Source organism: Cherax quadricarinatus, chromosome 1, assembly GCF_038502225.1.
Source record: "Cherax quadricarinatus isolate ZL_2023a chromosome 1, ASM3850222v1, whole genome shotgun sequence".
In the NCBI taxonomy this organism is placed as follows: domain Eukaryota; kingdom Metazoa; phylum Arthropoda; class Malacostraca; order Decapoda; family Parastacidae; genus Cherax; species Cherax quadricarinatus.
This window is the reverse complement of record NC_091292.1, coordinates 12926454-12942584: the sequence shown is the minus strand read 5'-3', so window position 1 is coordinate 12942584 and position 16131 is coordinate 12926454. Positions and strand designations below refer to the sequence as shown.

At 44.9% G+C, this 16131-nt stretch overlaps 1 protein-coding gene across 1 annotated transcript in view; it reads left to right on the top strand.

Annotated features, from left to right (window-relative positions):
* The first annotated feature begins 3677 nt into the window (after positions 1 to 3677).
* Positions 3678 to 16131, top strand: part of LOC128687193 (uncharacterized) — a 90041-nt gene continuing 77587 nt past the window's right edge. Inside the window, exon 1 of the mRNA XM_053774532.2 lies at positions 3678 to 3915. The gene's annotated coding sequence lies outside the window, so the exon portion shown is untranslated. The remainder of the gene's footprint in view (positions 3916 to 16131) is intronic.

Below are 16131 nucleotides of genomic sequence, written 5' to 3'. Positions count from 1 at the left end.
CTCAACCATCACTTCCTCAGCTCAACCATCACTTCCTCAGCTCAACCATCGCTTCCTCAGCTCAACCATCACTTCATCAGCTCAACTATCACTTCCTCAGCTCAACCATCACTTCCTCAGCTCAGCCATCACTTCCTCAGCTCAGCCATCACTTCCTCAGCTCAGCCATCACTTCCTCAGTTCAGCCATCACTTCCTCAGCTCAACCATCACTTCCTCAGCTCAACCATCACTTCCTCAGCTCAAACATTCTTCTCAGCTGTGAGGGCACTTTCTAATGCTACAGATTAAGTATACAAATTGTGTTCCATATATAGGGACCCTGGGTGTGTATGAGTGTATTGTTGGGTTGGGGTCTTGCGTGGGTTGATTTGGGTCTGTGTGGGCGTGGGTGGGCGGCCGTGGGCGGGCGGGGACACGCTAATTGACACAAGTGGTAGAACCCAAATAGAACAACCCAGCGACCTAGGAGTTCCACCGCCTCTACCAACAACCCAAACTCAAACATCACGCTGGTAAACACTGACCACGCCCACACACCTGTCCTGCCCGCGCTCACACACCTGTCCTGCCCGCACTCACACACCTGTCCTGCCCGCACTCACACACCTGTCCTGCCCGCGCTCACACACCTGTCCTGCCCGCGCTCACACACCTGTCCTGCCCGCGCTCACACACCTGTCCTGCCCGCGCTCACACACCTGTCCTGCCCGCGCTCACACACCTGTCCTCCTCGCGCTCACACACCTGTCCTGCCCGCGCCCACACACCTGTCCTGCCCGCGCTCACACACCTGTCCTGCCAGCGCTCACATACCTGTCCAGCCCGCGCTCACACACCTGTCCTGCCCGCGCTCACACACCTGTCCTGCACGCACTCACACACCTGTCCTGCCCGCGCTCACATACCTGTCCAGTCCGCGCTCACACACCTGTCCTGCCCGCACTCACACACCTGTCCTGCCCGCGCTCACACACCTGTCCTGCCCGCGCTCACACACCTGTCCTGCCCGCACTCACACACCTGTCCTGCCCGCGCTCACACACCTGTCCTGCCCGCGCTCACACACCTGTCCTGCCCGCACTCACACACCTGTCCTGCCCGCGCTCACACACTTGTCCTGCCCACGCTCACATACCTGTCCTGCCCGCGATCACACACCTGTCCTCCCCGCACTCACATACCTGTCCTGCCCGCGCTCACATGTCTGCCCTGCCGCGCTCACACACCTGTCCTGCCCGCACTCACACACCTGTCCTGCCCGCACTCACATAGCTGTCCTGCCCACACACACCTGTCCTGCCCGCGCTCACACACCTGTCCTGCACGCACTCACACACCTGTCCTGCCCGCGCTCACATACCTGTCCAGCCCGCGCTCACACTCCTGTCCTGCACGCACTCCCACACCTGTCCTGCCCGCGCTCACACACCTGTCCTGCCTACGCTCACACACCTGTCCTGCCCGCACTCACACACCTGTCCTGCCCGCGCTCACACACCTGTCCTGCCCGCGCTCACACACCTGTCCTGCCCGCGCTCACATACCTGTCCTGCCCGCGCTCACATACCTGCACTGCCCGCGCTCACCTGTCCTGCCCGCGCTCACACACCTGTCCTGCCCGCACTCATATACCTGTCTTGCCCGCGCTCACATACCTGTCCTGCCGCGCTCACACACCTGTCCTGCCCGCACTCACACACCTGTCCTGCCCGCACTCACATACCTGTCCTGCCCACACTCACACACCCGTCCTGCCCGCGCTCACACACCTGTCCTGCCCGCACTCACACACCTGTCCTGCCCGCACTCACACCTGTTCTGCCCGCGCTCATACACCTGTCCTGCCCGCGCTCACACACCTGTCATGTCCGCACTCACACACCTGTCCTGCCCGCGCTCACATACCTGTTCTGCCCGCGCTCACACACCTGTCCTGCCCGCGCTCACACACCTGTCCTGTCCGCACTCACACACCTGTCCTGCCCGCGCTCACGCACCTGTCCTGCCCGCACTCACACACCTGTCCTGCCCGCGCTCACGCACCTTTCCTGCCCGCACTCACACACCTGTCCTGCCCGCGCTCACGCACCTGTCCTGCCCGCACTCACGCACCTGTCCTGCCCGCGCTCACGCACCTTTCCTGCTCGCGCTCAAACACCTGTCCTGCCCTCGCTCACGCACCTTTCCTGCCCGCACTCACACATCTGTCCTGCCCGCGCTCACGCACCTGTCCTGCCCGCACCCACACGCCTGTCCTGCCCGCGCTCACGCACCTTTCCTGCTCGCGCTCACACACCTGTCCTGCCCGCGCTCACATACCTGTCCTGCCCGCGCTCACACACCTGTCCTGCCCGCGCTCACACACCTGTCCTGCCCGCGCTCACACACCTGTCCTGCTCGCGCTCACACACCTGTCCTGCCCGCGCTCACACACCTGTCCTGCCCGCGCTCACACACATGTCCTGCCCGCGCTCACACACCTGTCCTGCCCGCGTCCACACACCTGTCTTGACCACGCCCACACACCTGTACCAAGGTGTAGTGTGGTGGTGCCTGAGTACAGTGCCAGAGTGATCCCTGAATATGTCCTCGAGGTACTCTTGTACACGTGGAACCCTAACATACATCTATACATCAATACTTAAACTATACACAATGTATAGGTCCCATCAGGTCCCGGACCAAAGTCTCTGTAGGTCCCTAACATAATATAGAACCTCCTCGGTCATATTATACATGTATTATACATGTATTATACATGTGTTATACATGTATTATACATGTATTATACATGTATTATACATGTATTATGTATTGAATGAAGGAAGATGTAATACAACAACCTTACATGTGTATGTATATTTTATTATTATTATTATTAAAGATTCGCCGGTATTCTCCCGGCCCGGGCCTTTTCCAAGTGGTGGCCCGGCCTTGGCTCCCTCTCTAGGGAGTGTCTGAGACCTAAGTCTCCCATGGGAGGAGGTACAAGTACCTCCTCATCTTTGGGACCAACTGTCCCCAGGCCTAGCCACAAGCTAGGCCTCTCTGGTCTGCCATCCCCGCCCCAAGGGGACTAATGGGAATGACAGTCTTGCGAGCTAAAGGCTCGGGCTCAGGCACCTACCCTACCCTAGAAGGGCTGGGCATGGTGTCTATGTGTATGTATAACTCAACATTTAAAAAATGTATAATAATAAAAATTATAATACTACTACTACTACTACCACTTTAATAATAATAATAATAATAATAATAATAATAATAATAATAATAATAATAATAATAATAATAATAATAATAATAATAATAATAATTATTATTATTATTATTATTATAAATAGCTTTATTTGGATGATTAACTTTAATTCATAATGAATGTAGATGAGTGGGGTGGTGGTGGAGAGTGTGGTGTGATATGGTTTAAGGGAGGAGAGGGAGGGCTAGATGAGTGGGGGGTCAGTCTTGGGTGTGGTCTTTTAACAGCCTTGATGAGTCTTGACCCTTCCTGTCTGTCGTACTCTGCCCGCTGCTGCTGTTGATACTGTGGTGGTGGTGGTGGTGGTGGTGGTGGTGGTGGTGGTGGTGGTGGTGGTGGTGGTGGTGGTGATAGTGGAGTGTGGAGATCACACAGCCAGTTAGTCTACCACCGGCCACCACACAGAGTGGTGGTACGCTACTCTCTGCTGCTCACACCTCCATCACAGTGTTTGCCTCTTTAGTGTGTCAACCACCCGGAGGGGGGCACCACACCCCACTCTAGTTGAGAATACCAGTTACCCCGCCTTAGAGTGGCACTCACCTGTAGTGTGCCATCTACTTAAACTCCGTTGAGTGGCACTCATCTGCACCACGCTCAGTAGTGTGGCACTCATCTCTTCCTTGGTGGCATCAGTTTAAGAAGAATCAGCTGGTAAGTGCTTATAAAACCGATTGTTTATTAAACTAAGTGGTAAGTTTTAGTGGTGTATTGGTATATTGATGCCCACAACTTGTGGGTAAAACACACGTATCCACTCATCAACATATTTACAAACCATAAATTAAGCATGACTATAAAAACACCATCTCAGATTCATTGAGTTTCAGAAAGGGTTTATACATGTCTCATCATGGCTGCTATCTCAGAAGCCAGCTAGTTTAATAACGGCAGCAATGTACTCATGAACCTCCATGGACAGCATCCTTGTGAACACGGCTGGCCAAGCAGGGTTCATTGTCACCCCTGAACCCGGCGGAATACAATAATAAATTACAATACCTGACTTAACACCATCACATAAGCACAACGGAGCACTAAAGGAAGAACGGGACCAATTCGTTACTAGGACAAGCTCACTCTGCTTAGGGGAGATGGAGAGGCCAAGAAACTCTTACTCCTGCTTACCAACAACTCTCAGACAGTAACACTATATTGCTTGCCTATAATACCGACTCAAGTGTCCAATCGACGCCCATCTCCTGCAGTATTCGAAGGTTCCTCTCGCAGATTGAGATGAATTCTGGTTAAACACCTTACCAAACTGTTAGTTACGATTAGGCAAACACGCCTACAGTACTCTGTACGTTTTTTTGAGTCATATTAGGGATTACAATGCAAAGAATAAACGGTATCTCGGTTTTAAGGTGACGGTGGTGTTCGCAAATGTTGCCACAGATCAGCTTTTAAACCTTATCCATCACGAAATAAATGATGAATTGAAGCTTCCCATACCCAACCAAGAACTGATTGATGCAATAAAACTAGTTAAAAATGTTTAGCTTTGAATGACACACACACACACACACACACACACACACACACACACACACACATACACACATACACATACACATACACACACACACACACACACACACACACACACACACACACACACACACACACACACACACACACACATACATAGCTAGGAGCTATGAATCGACCCCTGCAGCCACAATTAGGTGAGTACACACATTACAATTTGGCTTAGGTATAGGTTCAGCGCAATCCTGGTTAATTTCTTAAAGGAAAAATCGGAAATCCACCCGCATCATATGCAACATTCCCAATACTGTCAAATTTACATTTTACGTAGATGACATCGTAGTCATGTAAGTAATATCTACAACCAGAGAGACACACCCCAGCTTACCATTTCTCGAGGTATTACGCCACACGACAGAAGAGAAACTCCTGCTCCAAGTGTACAGGAAACCCACGTTGTACAAGACTTCTGTTTTTATCACAGGACCAAGAGGCCGTCGTGATAATAATTCTTTTGTGTCCTTTAGAGCTTTTAGGATCTTCAGCCAGCAGTACTTAGCAGGAGAACGTGAAGTCCTTAAGCAGGCCATCCAAGAGCGTCACTTCTCAACACACTAAACCGACGTCACCAGGAAGGAACCACTCGCATCCTCAACACGGACAACGTGATGAATGATACACAAGTACATCACATGTGTACCTTTATTTTGAAACGTTTTCTCAACAGGTACTTTATTCGATTCAGTAAATAAAATTGCAAAAAAAAAAAAAAAATAACACAGGCTGGCGAAAACGTTTTCAAAATAACGATGCCCAGGCGTTGCACACGCGTCTAATTTATTAGCTTGTCGATACTGTACAGTGTACACCATTAGTGCGAGCAACAACACTGGGGAAAAGAACAGAGCTGCCCGCAACACTGGGGAAAAGAACAGAGCTGCCCGCAACACTGGGGAAAAGAACAGAGCTGCCCGTAACACTGGGGAAAAGAACAGAGCTGCCCGCAACACTGGGGAAAAGAACAGAGCTGCCCACAACACTGGGGAAAAGAACAGAGCTGCCCACAACACTGGGGAAAAGAACAGAGCTGCCCGCAACACTGGGGAAAAGAACAGAGCTGCCCGCAACACTGGGGAAAAGAACAGAGCTGCCCGCAACACTGGGGAAAAGAACAGAGCTGCCCGCACCACTGGGGAAAAGAACAGAGCTGCCCGCAACACTGGGGAAAAGAACAGAGCTGCCCGCAACACAGGGGAAAAGAACAGAGCTGCCCGCACCACTTCCACCGAATACATGGCTACACCAGTGAGTTATGTGGCTGCTAATGTGTCACTGCTGTTGATGGTTTGTTACGACAATGACCAACAACGCCTCGACCTCCATCAAGGGTAAAATAAATACAAATGTTGTAAAATGCGATCTTTTATTGACTATGTGTCGCCCAGACAATGGGCGAAACGTAGGTAAAGAGTACTTGAGTGTATATATAGAGTGGAGAGTCAAGTGGAGAATATTGGGGAGGTTGTATATGAGACGGACCAGCAACCTTCCCTATATTCTCCACACTATATATAATCACGTACTCTTTACTCAAGTTCGCCGAGGTCTTGTCACAGAGCTGCCGAGGTCTTGTCACAGAGCTGCCGAGGTCTTGTCACAGAGCTGCCGAGGTCTTGTCACAGAGCTGCCGAGGTCTTGTCACAGAGCTGCCGAGGTCTTGTCACAGAGCTGCTCCTGCCATAGAGATGTAACTGTACTACACTTATATTAATGTTGGTAGAGTTACCCACAATATGTTAAGTAAAAGGACAAAAGTGCAACTAATCTGACATTTTATCGTGGCAACGTTTCGCTCTCCAGGAGCTTTGTCAAGCCGTTTCAAACAATACATGGACACAGAGGGTATATATATATAAGCCCAGAGTGAGGTGTAATAATAGTGGTAGTAGTAGTAGTAGTAATAATATTAGGTGTAGTAGTGGTAGTAATACAATATGGTAGAACAGTCAGCTGGCACATGAGTAAATGGTTATAGCAAGTAATAACTCTTATGCTCCTTCGGGAGCCACTGGTGGGTCACCACATGGAGAAGACCCGGGCCAGGACCCGTCCTGGTCGATTTATTTGTGACTTGATAAAGCCCACTGTGTGGACGAAACGTAATCAATAAAGGAACGCATTTTACTGTATTTACGTTTGTTTTTGGATCGTGACTGCATTTTATACCATTTATCTCCACCTACATCTAAGAAGACTCAGTGAAAAAGAAAACCAGACGATATAACCAGCAAGGATGGCGTGTACATCATACCTTGCAGAGATTACTGATTGGTGAATGAGACACTTGTCCAACATTTTGGAATCTTTACTGTGGAAACGTTTCGCCACCCACTGGCTTCTTCACTCTAATACAGAGAAGAATGGTGGGAAGATGAGAAGTTTGAGGTAATCAGTCCCTCAGCCTGGAGTCGATGTGAGACGAATGGTATAAGAAACCCACACGATAGAAAAATAGGCACATGTGCAGTATAATGCGATCTTTTATAGGCTACGTTTCGCCCACACAGTGGGCTTTATTAGATCTGTTTGTGACTTGATAAAGCCCATTGTGTAGGCGAAACGAAGTTAATAAAGGATCGCACTATCCTGCATATGTATCTAATTTTCCATCTGGAGTCGACTTGTTCAGTCCGTCAGTCTTGAGACAGCTACAACTTTCAGGAGTCAGACTCCGTCAAGACCAACACGCTGTAGCCAGGACCACCAAAATAATTTCCGAGCAGAACATATAACATCCTGTGGCGGACTTACATTTTTGTGGCCCTGAAGCTGGCATGGAGCGTCACCTTCACAACCAGCAACAGCTGGTCTATATTATACTTTAATAACCCTTTTAATTCTTTTAACTATTATTGCACTATGTTATTTACATTATTATTTAAAAAATCCTTTTCATACACAGACCCAAAAGTTTTAAGTAATGTGGCATGAAGTCGCTTATTGGGGCCCCTCCGGGTTTAGCGGCCCTGAAGCTTAAGCTTCATTAGTTTAATAGCAGATCTGCCCTAATGACAACCCTGGAACACCACATCGAGAAGTTCAACGAAACTAAGCTAAGAGTTAACAAAGAGATGATTTGCGTAAACGCAAGTGCTTGGAAGCAGCCGTGAGAGCAGTCACCCACATCATTGCCACAATAGTCAGGCTACTACAGTGTATCTGACAGTCTATCCAATCCATTATTACTACCCAGTAATGATGCTGCTATCAGATGCCACGTAGCTAGACCAGGGAAGATAAGATCACATTTACTCGAATTTTTTAACCCGGAGGGTTAGCCACCCAGGATAACCCATAAAAGTCAGTGCGTCATCGAGGACTGTCTGTCCTATTTCCATTGGAGTCCTTCAGTATTGTGTCCCCCCAGGATGCGACCCACACCAGGTACCTACTTACTTTATTATTATTATTATTATTATTATTATTATTATTATTATTTAAAGTGCTACACTCGTGTGAATCAATCAGTGCAAGTAGCGGTGGAGGCTCGATCCACCGTCCTTGATTCTGACCTACAGGCTTCACCTTCCTGCCAGTGGGAAAGTCAGTCCTAGTAATGTCTCTTCAATTCGCTGACTGGTTAACTGTGTTGCTATATATATTGATTTATATATATAATATATATATATATATATATATATATATATATATATATATATATATATATATATATATATATATATATATATATATATATATATATATATAGATATATAGGCAGTCAAACTCGTTAATTATTTTCCTTTACTGCACCTCGTTTTTGATAGAAAAAACAGCATCGTAGGGTCACACTGACGCAAGTGACACTGGTATGAGAGGCACTTACTTAAGCGTCGGATCATTGCTTCCTACACAGCACGTCAGCCAGGTGGCGCACCTTCCTAGACGGTGTTTGGTGGCCACCTGCAGGAGTGACCAGGCACTCACATCAACTGACGAACACTCGAACCGGCGGTCAGACACTCAGACCAGCGGTCAGACACTCAGACCAGCGGTCAGACACTCAGACCAGCGGTCAGACACTCAGACCAGCGGTCAGACACTCAGACCAGCGGTCAGACACTCAGACCAGCGGTCAGACACTCAGACCAAGAACGAGACAAAGTTTTTTTTTTCTATTCAGTTACTTTAGTAGTCAGTGCGGATATTACTAGCCAGAAAGCTAATATAAATTTGCATTATATATATATATATATATATATATATATATATATATATATATATATATATATATATATATATATATATTTTATATTTTTTATCACACTGGCCGATTCCCACCAAGGCAGGGTGGCCCGTAAAAGAAAAACTTTCACCATCATTCACTCCATCACTGTCTTGCCAGAAGGGTGCTTTACACTACAGTTTTTAAACTGCAACATTAACACCCCTCCTTCAGAGTGCAGGCACTGTACTTCCCATCTCCAGGACTCAAGTCCGGCCTGCCGGTTTCCCTGAATCCCTTCATAAATGTTACTTTGCTCACACTCCAACAGCACGTCAAGTATTAAAAACCATTTGTCTCCATTCACTCCTATCAAACACGCTCACGCATGCCTGCTGGAAGTCCAAGCCCCTCGCACACAAAACCTCCTTTACCCCCTCCCTCCAACCTTTCCTAGGCCGACCCCTACCCCGCCTTCCTTCCACTACAGACTGATACACTCTTGAAGTTATTCTGTTTCGCTCCATTCTCTCCACATGTCCGAACCACCTCAACAACCCTTCCTCAGCCCTCTGGACAACAGTTTTGGTAATCCCGCACCTCCTCCTAACTTCCAAACTACGAATTCTCTGCATTATATTCACACCACACATTGCTCTCAGACATGACATCTCCACTGCCTCCAGCCTTCTCCTCGCTGCAACATTCATCACCCATGCTTCACACCCATATAAGAGCGTTGGTAAAACTATACTCTGATACATTCCCCTCTTTGCCTCCATGGACAAAGTTCTTTGTCTCCACAGACTCCTAAGTGTACCACTCACCCTTTTCCCCTCATCAATTCTATGATTCACCTCATCTTTCATAGACCCATCCGCTGACACGTCCACTCCCAAATATCTGAATACATTCACCTCCTCCATGCTCTCTCCCTCCAATCTGATATCCAAACTTTCATCACCTAATCTTTTTGTTATCCTCATAACCTTACTCTTTCCTGTATTCACTTTCAATTTTCTTCTTTTGCACACCCTACCAAATTCATCCACCAATCTCTGCAACTTCTCTTCAGAATCTCCCAAGAGCACAGTGTCATCAGCAAAGAGCAACTGTGACAACTCCCACTTTATGTGTGATTCTTTATCTTTTAACTCCACGCCTCTTGTCAAGACCCTCGCATTTACTTCTCTTACAACCCCATCTATAAATATATTAAACAACCACGGTGACATCACACATCCTTGTCTAAGGCCTACTTTTACTGGGAAATAATTTCCCTCTTTCCTACATACTCTAACTTGAGCCTCACTATCCTCGTAAAAACTCTTCACTGCTTTCAGTAACCTACCTCCTACACCATACACCTGCAACATCTGCCACATTGCCCCCCTATCCACCCTGTCATACGCCTTTTCCAAATCCATAAATGCCACAAAGACCTCTTTAGCCTTATCTAGATACTGTTCACTTATATGTTTCACTGTAAACACCTGGTCCACACACCCCCTACCTTTCCTAAAGCCTCCTTGTTCATCTGCTATCCTATTCTCCGTCTTACTCTTAATTCTTTCAATAATAACTCTACCATACACTTTGCCAGGTATACTCAACAGACTTATCCCCCTATAATTTTTGCACTCTCTTTTATCCCCTTTGCCTTTATACAAAGGAACTATGCATGCTCTCTGCCAATCCCTAGGTACCTTACCCTCTTCCATACATTTATTAAATAATTGCACCAACCACTCCAAAACTATATCCCCACCTGCTTTTAACATTTCTATCTTTATCCCATCAATCCCGGCTGCCTTACGCCCTTTCATTTTACCTACTGCCTCACGAACTTTCCCCACACTCACAACTGGCTCTTCCTCACTCCTACAAGATGTTGTTCCTCCTTGCCCTATACACGAAATCACAGCTTCCCTATCTTCATCAACATTTAACAATTCCTCAAAATATTCCCTCCATCTTCCCAATACCTCTAACTCTCCATTTAATAACTCTCCTCTCCTATTTTTAACTGACAAATCCATTTGCTCTCTAGGCTTTCTTAACTTGTTAATCTCACTCCAAAACTTTTTCTTATTTTCAACAAAATTTGTTGATAACATCTCACCCACTCTCTCATTTGCTCTCTTTTTACATTGCTTCACCACTCTCTTAGCCTCTCTCTTTTTCTCCATATACTCTTCTCTCCTTGCATCACTTCTACTTTGTAAAAACTTCTCATATGCTAACTTTTTCTCCCTTACTACTCTCTTCACATCATCATTCCACCAATCACTCCTCTTCCCTCCCGCACCCACTTTCCTGTAACCACAAACTTCTGCTGAACACTCTAACACTACATTTTTAAACCTACCCCATACCTCTTCGACCCCATTGCCTATGCTCTCATTAGCCCATCTATCCTCCAATAGCTGTTTATATCTTACCCTAACTGCCTCCTCTTTTAGTTTATAAACCTTCACCTCTCTCTTCCCTGATGCTTCTATTCTCCTTGTATCCCATCTACCTTTTACTCTCAGTGTAGCTACAACTAGAAAGTGATCTGATATATCTGTGGCCCCTCTATAAACATGTACATCCTGAAGTCTACTCAACAGTCTTTTATCTACCAATACATAATCCAACAAACTACTGTCATTTCGCCCAACATCATATCTTGTATACTTATTTATCCTCTTTTTCTTAAAATATGTATTACCTATAACTAAACCCCTTTCTATACAAAGTTCAATCAAAGGGCTCCCATTATCATTTACACCTGGCACCCCAAACTTACCTACCACACCCTCTCTAAAAGTTTCTCCTACTTTAGCATTCAGGTCCCCTACCACAATTACTCTCTCACTTGGTTCAAAGGCTCCTATACATTCACTTAACATCTCCCAAAATCTCTCTCTCTCCTCTGCATTCCTCTCTTCTCCAGGTGCATACACGCTTATTATGACCCACTTCTCGCATCCAACCTTTACTTTAATCCACATAATTCTTGAATTTACACATTCATATTCTCTTTTCTCCTTCCATAACTGATCATTCAACATTACTGCTACCCCTTCCTTTGCTCTAACTCTCTCAGATACTCCAGATTTAATCCCATTTATTTCCCCCCACCGAAACTCCCCTAACCACTTCAGCTTTGTTTCGCTTAGGGCCAGGACATCCAACTTCTTTTCATTCATAACATCAGCAATCATCTGTTTTTTGTCATCCGCACTACATCCACGCACATTTAAGCATCCCAGTTTTATAAAGTTTTTCTTCTTCTCTTTTTTAGTAAATGTATACAGGAGAAGGGGTTACTAGCCCATTGCTCCCGGCATTTTAGTCGCCTCATACGACACGCATGGCTTACGGAGGAAAGATTCTTTTCCACTTCCCCATGGACAATAGAAGAAATAAAGAGGAACAAGAGCTATTTAGAAAAAGGAGAAAAACCTAGATGTATGTATATATATATGCATGTGCGTGTCTGTGAAGTGTGACCAAAGTGTAAGTAGGAGTAGCAAGATATCCCTGTTATCTAGCGTGTTTATGAGACAGAAAAAGAAACCAGCAATCCTATATATATATATATATATATATATAATATATATATATATATATATATATATATATATATATATATATGGGGAAGTGGAACAGAATTCTTCCTCCGTAAGCCATGCGTGTTGTAAGAGGCGACTAAAATGCCAGGAGCAAGGGTCTAGTAATCCCTTCTCCTGGGCCACCCCGCCACGGTGGGATCCGGCCGGTGTGTTGAAAGAAAGATATATATATATATATATATATATATATATATATATATATATATATATATATATATATATATATATATATATACAGAGAAAGAGAGAGAGAGAGAGTTTGAAGGTGGTGTAATAGTGAGAGCGGCAGCCATATTGGTGGTCAAGTACGTGTCGGTGATGGTGTGTTTATCTCTAGTCATTCCCAACCTATATATATTCCGAGCATTATACTCTACATTACTACTACTACTATTACTATTGCTACTGCTGTTAATATTACTATTATTACTACTTCTGTTACTACTACTACTACTACTGCTGCTTCTGTTACTACTACTACTACTACTACTAATAATAATAATACTGCTACTATTACTACTACTGCTACTGTTTTTATTATTACTACTACTGCTACTACTCCTCCTACTACTGCTGCTACTATTCCTGCTAGTACTATTATTACTACTACTACTGCTTCTATTATTACTACCAAACATCCACACTCATGAGAAGAAACCTTATAACGAATTTTTTTTTTACATTTCATGTGACTGTTATCTCCGCGAGGGCCTGGTTATGGACCGGGCCGCGGGGGCGTTGACCCCCAGAGCACCCTCCACGCACGGAGAACCAGGAGACAGAGCCTCTCAGCTTGCCATAAGCAGCGTCTTGTAGTTTGCTCATCGTATCACTTTTGTTTACAGTCATATTTTACTTGACACATTACATTATGGCAGACAGTGACTCTGCCAGTTCCTGTTTACACTGTCCCACTTTCTTCAAGCTCGTTAATAGTTCTATTCTAACAATGATTTTCAACCATTTGGAGAAACTCAATTTACATTCACCCATTCTCTTCGTTCAGTGATAATTTAGCCAAATCACTGTGAGAGCATATCCACAAAATTTCAACTGCAGTCTGTTTGCCAGGTTATAAACAGCACGTAAGCCCAGTGGCTTACGTGCTGCCACTGGCAGATTACATTTGTGTATTTGCTTATGACATCTGTACGTCATAAAATTTGTACAGGTTTGTGAGACATGGTTGATATTGAGAGAGGGCGAGGTGTTGCCGTCAGCACGAGGCTCCCTCGAACACAAGTCACGCCTCACCAACTTTCTATAGCCTTCCAGCGAGGATAATTCCAGTCAGGATAATTCCAACCAGGATCCAATCAGAATCTGTTCAATCAAAATCATTACAGTTAGGATCATTCCTACCAGGACCATTCCAATCAGAATGTCAAAACACAATCATTCTACTCAGGATAATTACAATCAGGATCATTCCAATCGGGATTATTCCAATCAAAATCTGTCTAATCACAGTCATTCCAATTCGGATAATTCCAATCAGAATAATTCCAGTCAGGAAAATTCCAATCAGGATAATTGCAATCAGAATAATTCCAGTCATGATCTCCATGAGTAATTTCACTTTAAGATCAAACGATTCTATTCCGTCCTTACCCCAGTCCCTTCAAGGCACGACTAGTCCCTTCATCCAAGGAACTGAACTAGTCCTCTTCCTCGACTCGAATCTGATTACCTCTCACTCACCCGCCCACCCAACAGGCGCTTCTCAAATCGCTACGGGCTTAGAGCTTCTCCCTCACGAGAATGAGTGAATTGTCCTCTAGAAGGTCTAGGCATTAAAATGCAATAGGCCTGGGCTTTATCATGGCATCGTGAAGAAGATAAAAAAAACTCGAAATACCGTAGCTGGAACAATTAAGATGGCACAAAACAGTAGATGGAACAATAAAGGAGTCACAATACTGTGGCTGGAACAATTAACAAGTCACTGTGTCGTGGTTGGAACAATTAATATGGCAGAATACCGTAACTGGAACAATTAGCAAGTCATAATACCGTTCCTGGAACAATCAATGACTCACAATAATGGTGCTGGAACAATCAACGACTCACAATAACGGAGCTGGAACATATCAGAAATAACGCACACTTATGGCGACGTTTCGGTTGGTTGTAAACCGTCGTCGAAGCTCAACTGAGAAAAATAAATGACTTCATGAATGACATCAAGAATGACTTCATGAGTGATTTCATGCGTAACATTAGTGTCTGGAACAATAACATAGTGTCTGGAACAATAACATGGTGTCTGGAACAATAACATGGTGTCTGGAACAATTACATAGTGTCTGGTACAATAACATGGTGTCTGGAACAATTACATAGTGTCTGGTACAATAACATGGTGTCTGGAACAATAACACAGTGTCTGGAACAATAACATGGTGTCTAAAACAATAACATGGTGTCTGGAACAATAACACAGTGTCTGGAACAATAACATGGTGTCTGGAACAATAACACAGTGTCTGGAACAATAACATGGTGTCTGAAACAATAACACAGTGTCTGGAACAATAACATGGTGTCTGGAACAATAACATGGTGTCTGGAACAATTACATAGTGTCTGGTACAATAACATGGTGTCTGGAACAATAACACAGTGTCTGGAACAATAACATGGTGTCTGGAACAATAACATGGTGTCTGGAACAATAACATGGTGTCTGGGACAATAACATGGTGTCTGGAACAATAACATGGTGTCTGGAACAATAACATGGTGTCTGGAACAATTACATAGTGTCTGGTACAATAACATGGTGTCTGGAACAATAACACAGTGTCTGGAACAATAACATGGTGTCTGGAACAATAACATGGTATCTGGAACAATAACATGGTGTCTGGAACAATAACATGGTGTCTGGAACAATAACATGGTATCTGGAACAATAACATGGTGTCTGGAACAATAACATGGTGTCTGGAACAATAACATGGTGTCTAGAACAATTACGTAGTGTCTGGAACAATAAAATAGTGTCTGGAACAATAACATGGTGTCTGAAACAATAACACAGTGTCTGGAACAATAACATGGTGTCTAAAACAATAACATGGTGTCTGGAACAATAACATGGTGTCTAAAACAATAACATGGTGTCTGGAACAATAACATGGTGTCTGGAACAATAACATGGTGTCTAAAACAATAACATAGTGTCTAAAACAATAACATGGTGTCTGGAACAATAACATGGTGTCTGGAACAATAACATGGTGTCTGGGACAATAACATGGAGTCTGGAACAATAGCGTGGTGTCCGGAACAAAAACATGGTGTCTGGAACAATAAAACAGTGTCTGGTACAATAACAGTGTGTCTGGAACAATAACATGGCGTCTGGAACTAAAACTTGGTGTCTGGAACAATGAAATAGTGTCTGGTACAATAACATGGTGTCTGGACCAATAACATGGTGTCTGAAACAATAACAGTGTCTGGTACAATAACAGTGCCTGGAACAATAACATGGTGTCTGGAACAATAACATGGTGTCTGGAACAATAA